Source organism: Solanum lycopersicum, chromosome 1 (assembly GCF_036512215.1).
Source record: "Solanum lycopersicum chromosome 1, SLM_r2.1".
Classification (NCBI taxonomy): domain Eukaryota; kingdom Viridiplantae; phylum Streptophyta; class Magnoliopsida; order Solanales; family Solanaceae; genus Solanum; species Solanum lycopersicum.
Genome location: NC_090800.1, coordinates 32,632,801 through 32,643,504, shown reverse-complemented (window position 1 = coordinate 32,643,504; position 10,704 = coordinate 32,632,801). Strand labels below are relative to the sequence as shown.

At 33.7% G+C, this 10,704-nt stretch overlaps 1 long non-coding RNA gene across 1 annotated transcript; it reads left to right on the top strand.

The window, feature by feature from the left end:
- The first annotated feature begins 2,887 nt into the window (after positions 1 to 2,887).
- LOC138348347 (uncharacterized) lies at positions 2,888 to 5,226 on the top strand. The gene is made up of 2 exons (XR_011220886.1): positions 2,888 to 3,410; positions 5,055 to 5,226. It is a non-coding gene; the product is annotated as an uncharacterized lncRNA (long non-coding RNA).
- Positions 5,227 to 10,704: the final 5,478 nt, after the last annotated feature.

Here is a 10,704-nt window from a genome sequence, read left to right as displayed (position 1 = left end):
ACAATATGATAACAAATAAAGGAGATGATGCAACATCTCAATAAATCAAATGTCGCTAGGCCATATAATCGCCTCAATTTTCACAATTATATGGGTTCAGTAAAGAACACAATCGCACATAACAAATTAAATCAATAATATATTAGTTAATTCCCATATGTTTTGACATTCTCGAGTTACAATTTGCATTATACAGTAATAAACCTTCCCATTATAACACTGGTACTCATACCATTCTCAACACATCACATACAAACAAATATCACATTGTTTTTTTATCACCCCTTTATATCATTAAAATTAATCAAGGTGTAAAAGTCAACCCTTCCAAACCCCACTACACCCAAACACATAACACAAGAAAATACACGCATTTGATACACTTAGTAAGAGTTTAGAAATCAATTTGCCTCAAATAGTCGAACAATCACTCTGAGACTTGAGCCTTTCCTTTTCGTTGTACTTCCAACTCAAAGCAATCTATTCACATTAATAATCACAATAAAATTTTCGTAACTAACAACATTCATATAATTATGCGTCTAGTAGCCTTGACACAAAAAAGTTACAAAGTCTAAAATCAAGTTCTTAAGTTTCAAGCTTAGGGTTAAGTCCCAGATTTTTTTAATATCATAAATCTAATAATGATATTCTCATAATACCTTACACCTAATATTAATTTCATTATTAATCTATCAAACTTGTATCATAATTGAACAGGAAAATTCTAAAATTTGCAACCAATACGTACAGTAACCTTACTGAAATTTTTCACCCATATTTACATCAAAGTCATCTATCATTATTAATGATTAACTACTCATAAATTTTTAATTATTGGCTAATGATCGACGACTCAAGGAATTGTTCTCCCTTAGATCCAAAAGACCCCAACGAGCTACTGGCATTTCAAATTGAAATTAGCAATTCACTTTCTTTCTAACCGAACAATATAAACATCATGATATTTCAATCTATAGCACTCTAAATATATAGATATATAAAGACAAAATATTAATTACACTAACTCCATTTTCTCCACACTTTCTAACATTCACGTCAAGCATAATTGATATTACCTGAAGTAGCTGTCATATTCTCGCCTAAACCCTTTCTTCTTATTTATTTTTTATTTTTTTCTCCTCTGCGAACTACTGCTGTTCAGCAATATATGAAATTTAATTTCTCTTTTAATTATTTTTTAAAAATAAATTTCTGCGTGACTGCTGCTATTAGCAGCAACCTTTAACCCCCCCCCCCTTTTTTTTTACTTTTTTTTATTTTTTTGTTATTAGTTTTTATTTTATTATTTTCTTTTTTTTCTTTTCTTTTTCTTAAAAATCCTTTTGGACTTGGTAAATTTAATTTCCTTTATTTATTTAATAAAACTTAAGTAACTTTTAATTTATTTAAAAATTATTAATATTCATTTCCACCAGTCATAAATTATTTATAAAAATAAAAGGATTAAACTTAGAAAAATGAGTAAAATTCATAAAACAATTAAAAGGATCGTTACACGCTTGAACTCACAAATATGTACAAATCACAATAAAGACAATCTTACTTTCCTAGCAATGAAGATGAAAAAGGCATGTGCCAAGCATATTTTTCAAATGGATAGTCTATCGGGTTGTGTCCAAGTTCACACATATTTTAAAAAGTTTGTTAGTATAATAAAGAGTTATCACTACAGTAAAAATGATCTTTAATGTCAATTAATAACTTAATTGTCACTAAATATGTATATTCAAAGGCAATTGATACTCTATATAAATATTCTTAAAGTTTAGAGCAACATTGAATCTAATGATAATTAATTAATTTCGATAAAAACTCTATCGCTCTTTATTAATGTACATATTTAATTGTAACAAAAATTATGAATGTTAAAGTTTATTTTGAGCACTTGTTTGTTTCAAGAAAACATTAACTCTTAATATATCAAAAAATAACAGACGAAGAAATATGATAAAATTAGTTAACTTGTGACAAAAGAAGTGGACTAATTATGTCTGTTCTAACATTATAGGAAGTGTGCAATGACATATAGATCATTTTTTAACTAAAAACAATCAAAATAATTTATTAATTAATTGTGGCAAATTAGAGAGAAAATTATTTGGTTCTTTTAACAAACTTCATAATAATTGGTATTGTATTGGTTATCACATATTAATTGTTATGTGCTATCAAATATAGCACAATTCACAAGTAATTTTTTCAAAAAGTATATGAAAACATATAGAAAAGGACAAAAGAGAAAATAAATTTTTAATCATCATCACTGAAATTTTTCACATAGTTCACAAAAAGTTACCAAAATAGCTAATAGAAATTGCAATAGATACATGAATCACTACGACTGTTGACACCCAATTTTGACCGACCTTTAACCATTTTTTGATTAAATATGTTTTTAAAAATTTAAAATTTTAGTCTAGTTTGCTTGAAAATTATATATTTTAGTTTTTTTACTTTATAAAATTATTGTAAACATTACTAAAGTATTTTAAAGTTATTAATGAATTTCGAATGTTTTAAAACTTAAGTGATTTTTTTATTAAAAAAATATATATTTTAAAATGTAGCATTTAATTAAATAGTAATTCCTACATTTTCTTCAAAATCATTTAAATTTTGACCCATTCTATTCTATTTCCTTTCAATTCTAGCCGCTCCAATTCAAATTATATTTCAATTATAACCATCTTCTTCCTTTCAATTCTAGCCGATTTTATTACAATTTTAGCCATTTCATATCCAAGCAAATTTAATTTTTAAATGTCAGCTTTTAATCTCATCCGTTCACCCTTAAAATTAAATCCTAGATCGAATCCTAACCCTTCGTCTCTTATTAAATCAATGGTCCATATTTAATCTACCTATTCTAACCTAAAAAGAGCTAATCCCAAAAATTTTACTCTTCTCCCTCCCCTCTCTTTGGCAGCAGCCAGTCCCTCTCTCTCTCTTTCTCCCCATTCTTTCCGGTGAAAACCACCAATCGCCGGTGGACTCTCTCCCCTCGCCTTCCTCTCCGCCCCTTTATATCCCTCGCGTTTCTTCCATTCTCCTTCGTTCCTCTTCCCTATTGATCCTCCTTTCCCTCTCTCTTCCCCCTTTTTTTTCCGGAGAAGGCAGTTGGTGGCAGCCGCCAGGAAGTCCAGCAACCGGTGGGCAGTAGCAATCGGCGATGAGCCAGGCGCAGTCGCAGCCGCCTCCCTTGTTCCTCTTTTCTCCCCTCTCCTCTCTCCCATTCAACTGCTCCGATCAGTGAACAACAGCAAGCTTCCATCGACCAACAACAGTCGGCAATGAGCCGCCACCAGCAGGCAGTAAACTCCGGCAATGGCTCCAACAGCAAGCTCCGACGATATTCGGGCCTTGGGTCATGTGACTGATCTCAATTGGTCAGTCTCTGATATTTTTTAAATTAATTATTACTTCGTTTATCCAACTCTTTTTTAATTTTTGGGTTTGATCACATGTTGCTATTATTCTAATATGTTTATTATAACTTATGATGTTTGAAATATGCGTTGATCCGTATACTTAAATTTTTGGTATTGAAAATTATTTAATTTTTGCATTTATGTTGATTTTCAAGTGTCTAGTTCACTAAGTTGGTTTAGAATCTGCTCATTAATTTCGATCCTTGCATATTGTTCCCCTTATTTGTTAATTTATAAATCTAGCTTGCTTAATTATAGTGTAGATTATTCGATAAAGGATCAATGTTTATTTGGATATTTTATTTTCATGAATGTTACTAATTATAAGTATGTTATTCTATTACTTTTCATACATGTTATAATAAACTTAAGTTAAGTTTTAGGTCATTCAGTAAAATTAGCAAATTTCTTACTTGTTTGTTCTTTGAAAAAATATTTACTCACTTAAAAAATTGTTGTTTCATGCTCTCCTATTTAGAAATATAACCAATCCCTCCTTTGTATTAATATTTGGTTTGATTAATTCTTATTTGTTTGTCTATGGCAACCTTATTTATGTCCCTTGTCTTATTTGGTGGCTCATATTTGGTAGAATAGTAATAGTAATTTTAAAATCTGATTTTGGCTCCTTGGAAGTAAGAAAAATATTTAATTGATTCCTTAATTATTCCTTTTCTTAAATTCTGTCAATTTGTATATATTAGTGATTTAGTAAAAATATCTTTATTTGATTTGCTTGGGTAATAAGAATTTAAACTGATTGGTATATGGTAAAACATATTTTTTGGCTCTTCTTTATTTAAAAAAGTTTTTGTTTCATCCTTAATAAGTTTATATTTGATAACAAAATATAATTCTAAAATTTGTTTTTTTTGGCTCTTCCTTATTTAAGGAAAACAATATTACCTTCTTAACTTTTATTCTTACTCATTTATTTTAATAATGGTATATTTTAATATTTCTTATTTTGGCTCTCCTTTTGAACATGGAAATTAGTGTATTTATTTTAATTCCTTTAAATATTTATTTTCCTTATTTGTTTCCGTCTCTTTGCTATATAATTAGACCCCCCCTCTCATTCTCTTAGAACGGAACTCATTCTCACTTTTCATAACAAGTTTCTCTCATTACTCATTCACTCTCTCTTAACATAAGAGCTAGACTTCTTAATTCTTTCATTGCTCTCATGCTACTTTCAAAATAAAATAAGATTCCGGTAAAATATTCAAGGGCTCTTCTTTGCTACTTTGCTTTTGTTCGAGCAAAAGTTGGATCAACTTGTTTTCATTGCCATCATTTCTTGTTTGCTTAACCGGATAGTATTATGAATTAGCATTTATTATTGGTCAACCCTCTATTATTTTTAAATTTCGCTTTTGCATGATTGTTATTTGTTGTGTGTCGGGAACAAAATGGGAAGCATCCAATTAGTTTCCTTATCCTTTCTCCCTGTATGTGGCAAAATGTCTATGACTATGGTTTACCCTTTTTATTTCTTATATGTGTTGTTTATATATGTACATATTAGAGTAATTTGTTACTATAAATGCTCTATATTACAATTATTTTTCCATTGTTTATTTGTTACCTTACCTATTCTAGTAGGTTTTGAACTTAGAGTTCAAGATGATGAAGAGTGGCCTAGAAGAAATTGTGGACGAAGCTTAAGTTCATTTTAATGTTATATATATGTTTATTCGTTCTTTATTTTTGTTTGTAATGTTTGTACAACTCTTTAATTACATATATGAAATAAATTTGGGGGATCGTCTAAGGGGAGGGGTATTATGTGTTACTTATCACTTTGTCGCAAAATCTTATTTGATTAATCAAGTTAGATCTAAAATCAAATAATAACGATAAAAAGTTTCATTGCTTGATCACTTATGTAATCTTGTCTATTTAGTACCTGAAACTAATTTGACATCAATATTAATTAATTATCGTTCCGCATATCCTTTAGGTGGTAATACAAATGAATACAACCTCTTGTCATTAATTTTTTTTAAATGTCATTCCTACATCTAGAATTCATGCCTATTGGATTGAACTAAATATTTGCATAAAATGCCCGTAAGTGTTCATAGATTTGGTTTGTCATTAGAAGTCATGCCTATAGAATTTAATTAAATAAGATTGTTCATCAAAGTCAATCTCTAATAATTTTCAGCATTTTGAAAAATAGATAATGTGTCAATACTTTCAACTCTTTGTGAAAGAACAATTTTCTGCATGCATTATTATTTTGTATTTCTTCCTAAAAAATTGTCATATTAATTTGCCTAGAAAAATCTGCAAAAAATAATAGTTGATATTTTTCTGCATCATAATTAACCTTTTTGCAGCTAAAATCTGCTATTGATTAATTTCTGCATTGTAATTAATTTCTTCCTAAAAAATAAATTTTTACATTAATAATCAATCTGTAAATCCATCATTATTCTAAAAAAATAATAATTTTATGCATTAAAACAAATTAGTCACTTAGAATAATTTTCTACATCAATTATAAATATGTTGTTGTTCTGAAAATTAATGTTTTGCGTTAAATAAATAGAAGTTGCTCTCTCAAATTGTCACGACCCAAAAATGGGCGTGATGACACTCGTATTATCCCACCAAGACAAGTCAGTCTAAAACCAAATATCTAACAAAGTGCGGAAGTAAATGACAATTCAACAACAATTTCTAGTATGAAACCAAGTCATATTAATTCAATCCCCAAAACCAGGTTGTCACGTGCACAAGCCTCTAATGTAAACACTAGAATTGAAACAAAATAGAAGTCTAAAATGAAGTTGTCTTTCAAGTAAAAACAAAATCATAAACTGGAGTAGGAAAGTTCGCTGAGATGACAAACAGCTACCTCACAATCCTCCACAAGATGCCTCGGAAACGAAGAGAATAGAAGGTATCACAAAGATCCAGGCTCGTAACGTACAAAAATTTGCAGAAGCAAGGGGTGAGTACCAAACCACGCGGTACCCAACAAGCAAACCTCTAAACACAAGTTAAGTGAACAAAATACGGGTACTCCTTACACCCTATCTAAACCTCCACGCTACAGCCTAACAGTTTACCAAACACACCACTCAATAACCACACTCTATCAGTTTACACGTTCTCAATAACAACTCAATATTCAACAATCACAGACTTCACAGAGAAACAATCACAAGATCAGCAAAACACATGTTCAAGTTCATCAATAATAAAATGTGCAATGCCATGAGATGCAATGTCAAATATCGTGATGCATGTCTTTCCTAACGATACACACCCGCTGTCTCTCAGTCCGGGACCCATGGGGGACATATCTGTCCATGCATCTGTCGCGGCGCACGACACGACCCTCGATAAGTAGTAACCTTCGCGGCGCGCGATACGTCCCTCGAAATATAATATCCATCGCGGCGCGCGATACGATCCTCGAAAATAGTACACCATCCTCTTACCACAACCATGTCTCAGATACAATGTAAATGACATGCTCAAATGAAAAGGAGGAGATAACCATTTGATAACAAAGCACAATTTACAACAAGAAATACAACACCAACAATTAAACAACAAGTCTCCAAATCATTCTCAACATCACACAAGGAAATACACGAATTTCGTACGCTTAACAAGAGTTTAGAAATCCACTTGCCTTAGCCAATCGAATAATTATTCTTGGACTTGAGCCTTCCCTTTCCGTTGAGCTTCTGAACCAATGGAATCTATTCAAGTATATATTCACAATAAGGTTTCAGAACTAACAACGCTCACACTTTTATGTGTTTAACCTTGAACTAAAAATAAACCCCAAATTTATAATTAAGTTTGTAATTCTTGATGTCAATTAAAATTTTACACTATCATAGTTTTCAAGTTTCAAGTTTAGAATTGCATCCCAAATTTTTCCAACGTCATAATTTAAATGGTACTCACAAAATTTTATTCATCTAGTATTTAAATTACATACCAATATATAAAAACTTGAACCACAATATAATAACTAATTTTCTGAAATTTACGCCTATTGATGCCATTAACGTATTCTGCACTATATATATATATATTTTTTTTCTTTTCAACCCACTAATAATTGGCTCATTATGAACCAATCATTGACCCACTAATGATTGGCTCATCATGAACCAATCATTGATCCATGATTCGAATGGTCTTTTGTTTTCTTTACTGTTCACGTGTTTTTCTTTTCTTTTTTTTTCTTTCATGCAATTGGCTTTCATTGTTATGCACACATATATACATAATTTATTATATACTAATATGCACACATCTATGTGCAGAAATCAACAAAATTTGAAGGAGAAGAAACTTACCTAGCAGTTCGTAAGCCGCAGAGAACCCTTCACCCTTTTTTTTTGAATTATTTAAGTACTAAAAGTGATAGGTTTTACTCACATATTTAATTAAATATAGTCTAAATGGTATAGGGTCTTAAATAAATTATCACTTTAGCCCAAAAACTATCGATTAATTAACTCAAGTTACACTAATATTTAAAATTTCCAAAAATGACCTTCCGGGTCATTACATTATCCACCACTAAAAATCATGTTCGTCCTCGAACATAAAGTAAAAGAAAGTACCTGTTGCTTCAAAAAGTTGAGGATATCTGGCACGCATGTCAGACTCTATCTCCCAAGTTGCCTCTCCCACTGATCGGTGCTTCCATTGCACCTTCACTGAAGCAATCTCTTTGGTCCTAAGCTTTCGAATTTGCCTATCCAAAATAGCTATAGGCTCCTCCTTAAATGTCAAGTCTGGACCCAGCTCCACAGAATCGAGTGAAATCACATGAGATTCATCCGGAATATACTTCCGAAGCATAGAGACATGGAAAACAGGATGAACTGCTGACAAACTAGGTGGCAAGGCCAACTTATAGGCCACCTCTCCCACTCTGCTCAAAATCTCAAAAGGTCCAATGAACCTAGGGCTAAGCTTTCCCTTCTTTCCAAACCTCATCACACCCTTCACGGGTGATACTCGGAGCCAAACATGATCACCCTCCATAAACACTAAGGCTCTAACTCTTCGGTCTGCATAACTCTTCTGTCGACTCTGAGCTGTCAATAATCTATACTGAATCATACGGACTTGCTCCATGGCATCTCTAAGAAAATCTGTATCCAAAGAGTCCATCTCCGCCGAATCAAACCAACCAATCGGAGACCTACACCGTCTTTCATACAACGCCTCAAATGGGGCCATCTGGATACTAGAGTGATAACTGTTATTATAGACAAACTCCACTAAGGGTAAATGTTGATCCCATCTAGCACCAAAATCAATCACACAAGCTCGAAGCATATCTTCCAATACCTGAATGGTCCGCTCAGACTGACCATCAGTCTGAGGGTGAAAGGCTGTACTCATATCTAATTGAGTACCCAGACCATGCTGTAATGCCTTCCAGAAGTGAGAAGTAAATAGTGAACCTCGATCTGATATGATAGAAATAGGAACTCCATGTAGTCGCACAATCTGACTGATATATAGTTCGGCTAACTTTTCTGCTGAATACTTTACCCGAACCGGGATGAAGTGGGCAGACTTGGTCAGCCTATCAACAACAACCCAAATAGAGTCATAACCACCCACTGTGGCAGGCAAACCCACAACAAAGTCCATAGTATTCCGCTCCCACTTCCAAGTAGGAATAGGCATCCTTTGAGATACACCCTCAGGCCGCTGGTGCTCACACTTGACCTGCTGGCAAGTCAAACACCTCAAAACAAAGTCTGTAATATATCTCTTCATCCCACACCACCAGTAATGCTGACTCAGATCATGATACATCTTCGCCGCTCCTGGATGGATAGAGTATCGAGTACAATGGGCCTCCTCAAGAATTAATCTAATCAAATCTCCTGTCCTGGGCACACAAATTCTGCCTCCGATCCGCAAGACACCATCAGAATCAAGGACAGCCTCCTTAGCTTCCCCTCTCAATACTTTGTCTCAAATGAGACATAACTTTTCATTATTAAACTGGTGTGCACAAATCTGCTCGACTAAAGAAGATCGAGCCTCAATAAAAGCAATCATCCCATCACTCTCCTCTGAGATCTGCAATCAAACAAGACTGTTAGATAACAATTGAACATCTCTAGCCAATGGTCTCTCCTCAATACTAATAGATGCAAGACTCCCCATGCTATGAGTCTTCCTACTCAAAGCATCGGCCACAACATTGGCCTTCCCCGGATGATACAGAATGGTCACATCATAGTCCTTCAGCAACTCAAGCCATCTCCGCTGCCTCAAGTTCAAATCTCTCTGACTAAAGATATACTGGAGACTCCGATGATCAGTGAAGATCTCACAATGCACTCCATACAAATAATGACACCATCACTTAAGTACAAATACCACAGCCGCCAATTCTAAATCATGAGTAGGGTAGTTCTTCTCATGGGATTTCAATTGCCTAGAAGCATAAGCAATCACTTTCCCCTTCTGCATCAACACACCACCCAAACCAACTCCTGAAGCATCACAATACACAGTAAAGTCTAAACCCTCCTCAGGTAGAGTCAACACAGGAGCAGAAGTCAACAATGTCTTGAGCTTTTGAAAGCTCTCCTCACACTCATCAGACCACTGAAAACTCACATCATGTCGAGTCAATCTAGTCAATGGAGCTGCAATAATAGAGAAACTCTGAACAAATCGTCGATAATAGCCTGCCAATCCCACAAAACTCCTAATCTCAGTAGGTGAAGTAGGTCGCGTCCAGCCTCTAACTGCCTCAATCTTGGCCGGATCTACTCTAATACCCTCCTTGGACACCACGTGTCCCAAGAATGTCACAGAAGTAAGCCAGAACTCACACTTTGAGAACTTGGCATACAACTTCTCTTCTCTCAACCTCTGAAGTACAATCCTCAGGTGTCGGACATGGTCCTCCTCAGTCTTAGAGTAAACCAAGATGTCATCGATGAAAACAATCACAAAAGAATGAAGGTATGGTCGAAACACCCCATTCATCAACTCCATGAATGCTGCAGGGGCATTAGTCAATCCGAAGGACATCACTAGGAACTCATAATGCCTATACCGAGTCCGAAAAGCTGTCTTAGGGATATCTGATGCCCTAATCTTCAACTGATGATACCCAGACCTCAAATCAATCTTAGAGAACAATGATGCTCCCTGTAACTGATCAAACAAGTCATCAATACGCGGAAGAGGATACTTTTTCTTAACTGTTACCTAGTTCAACTGTCTATAATCA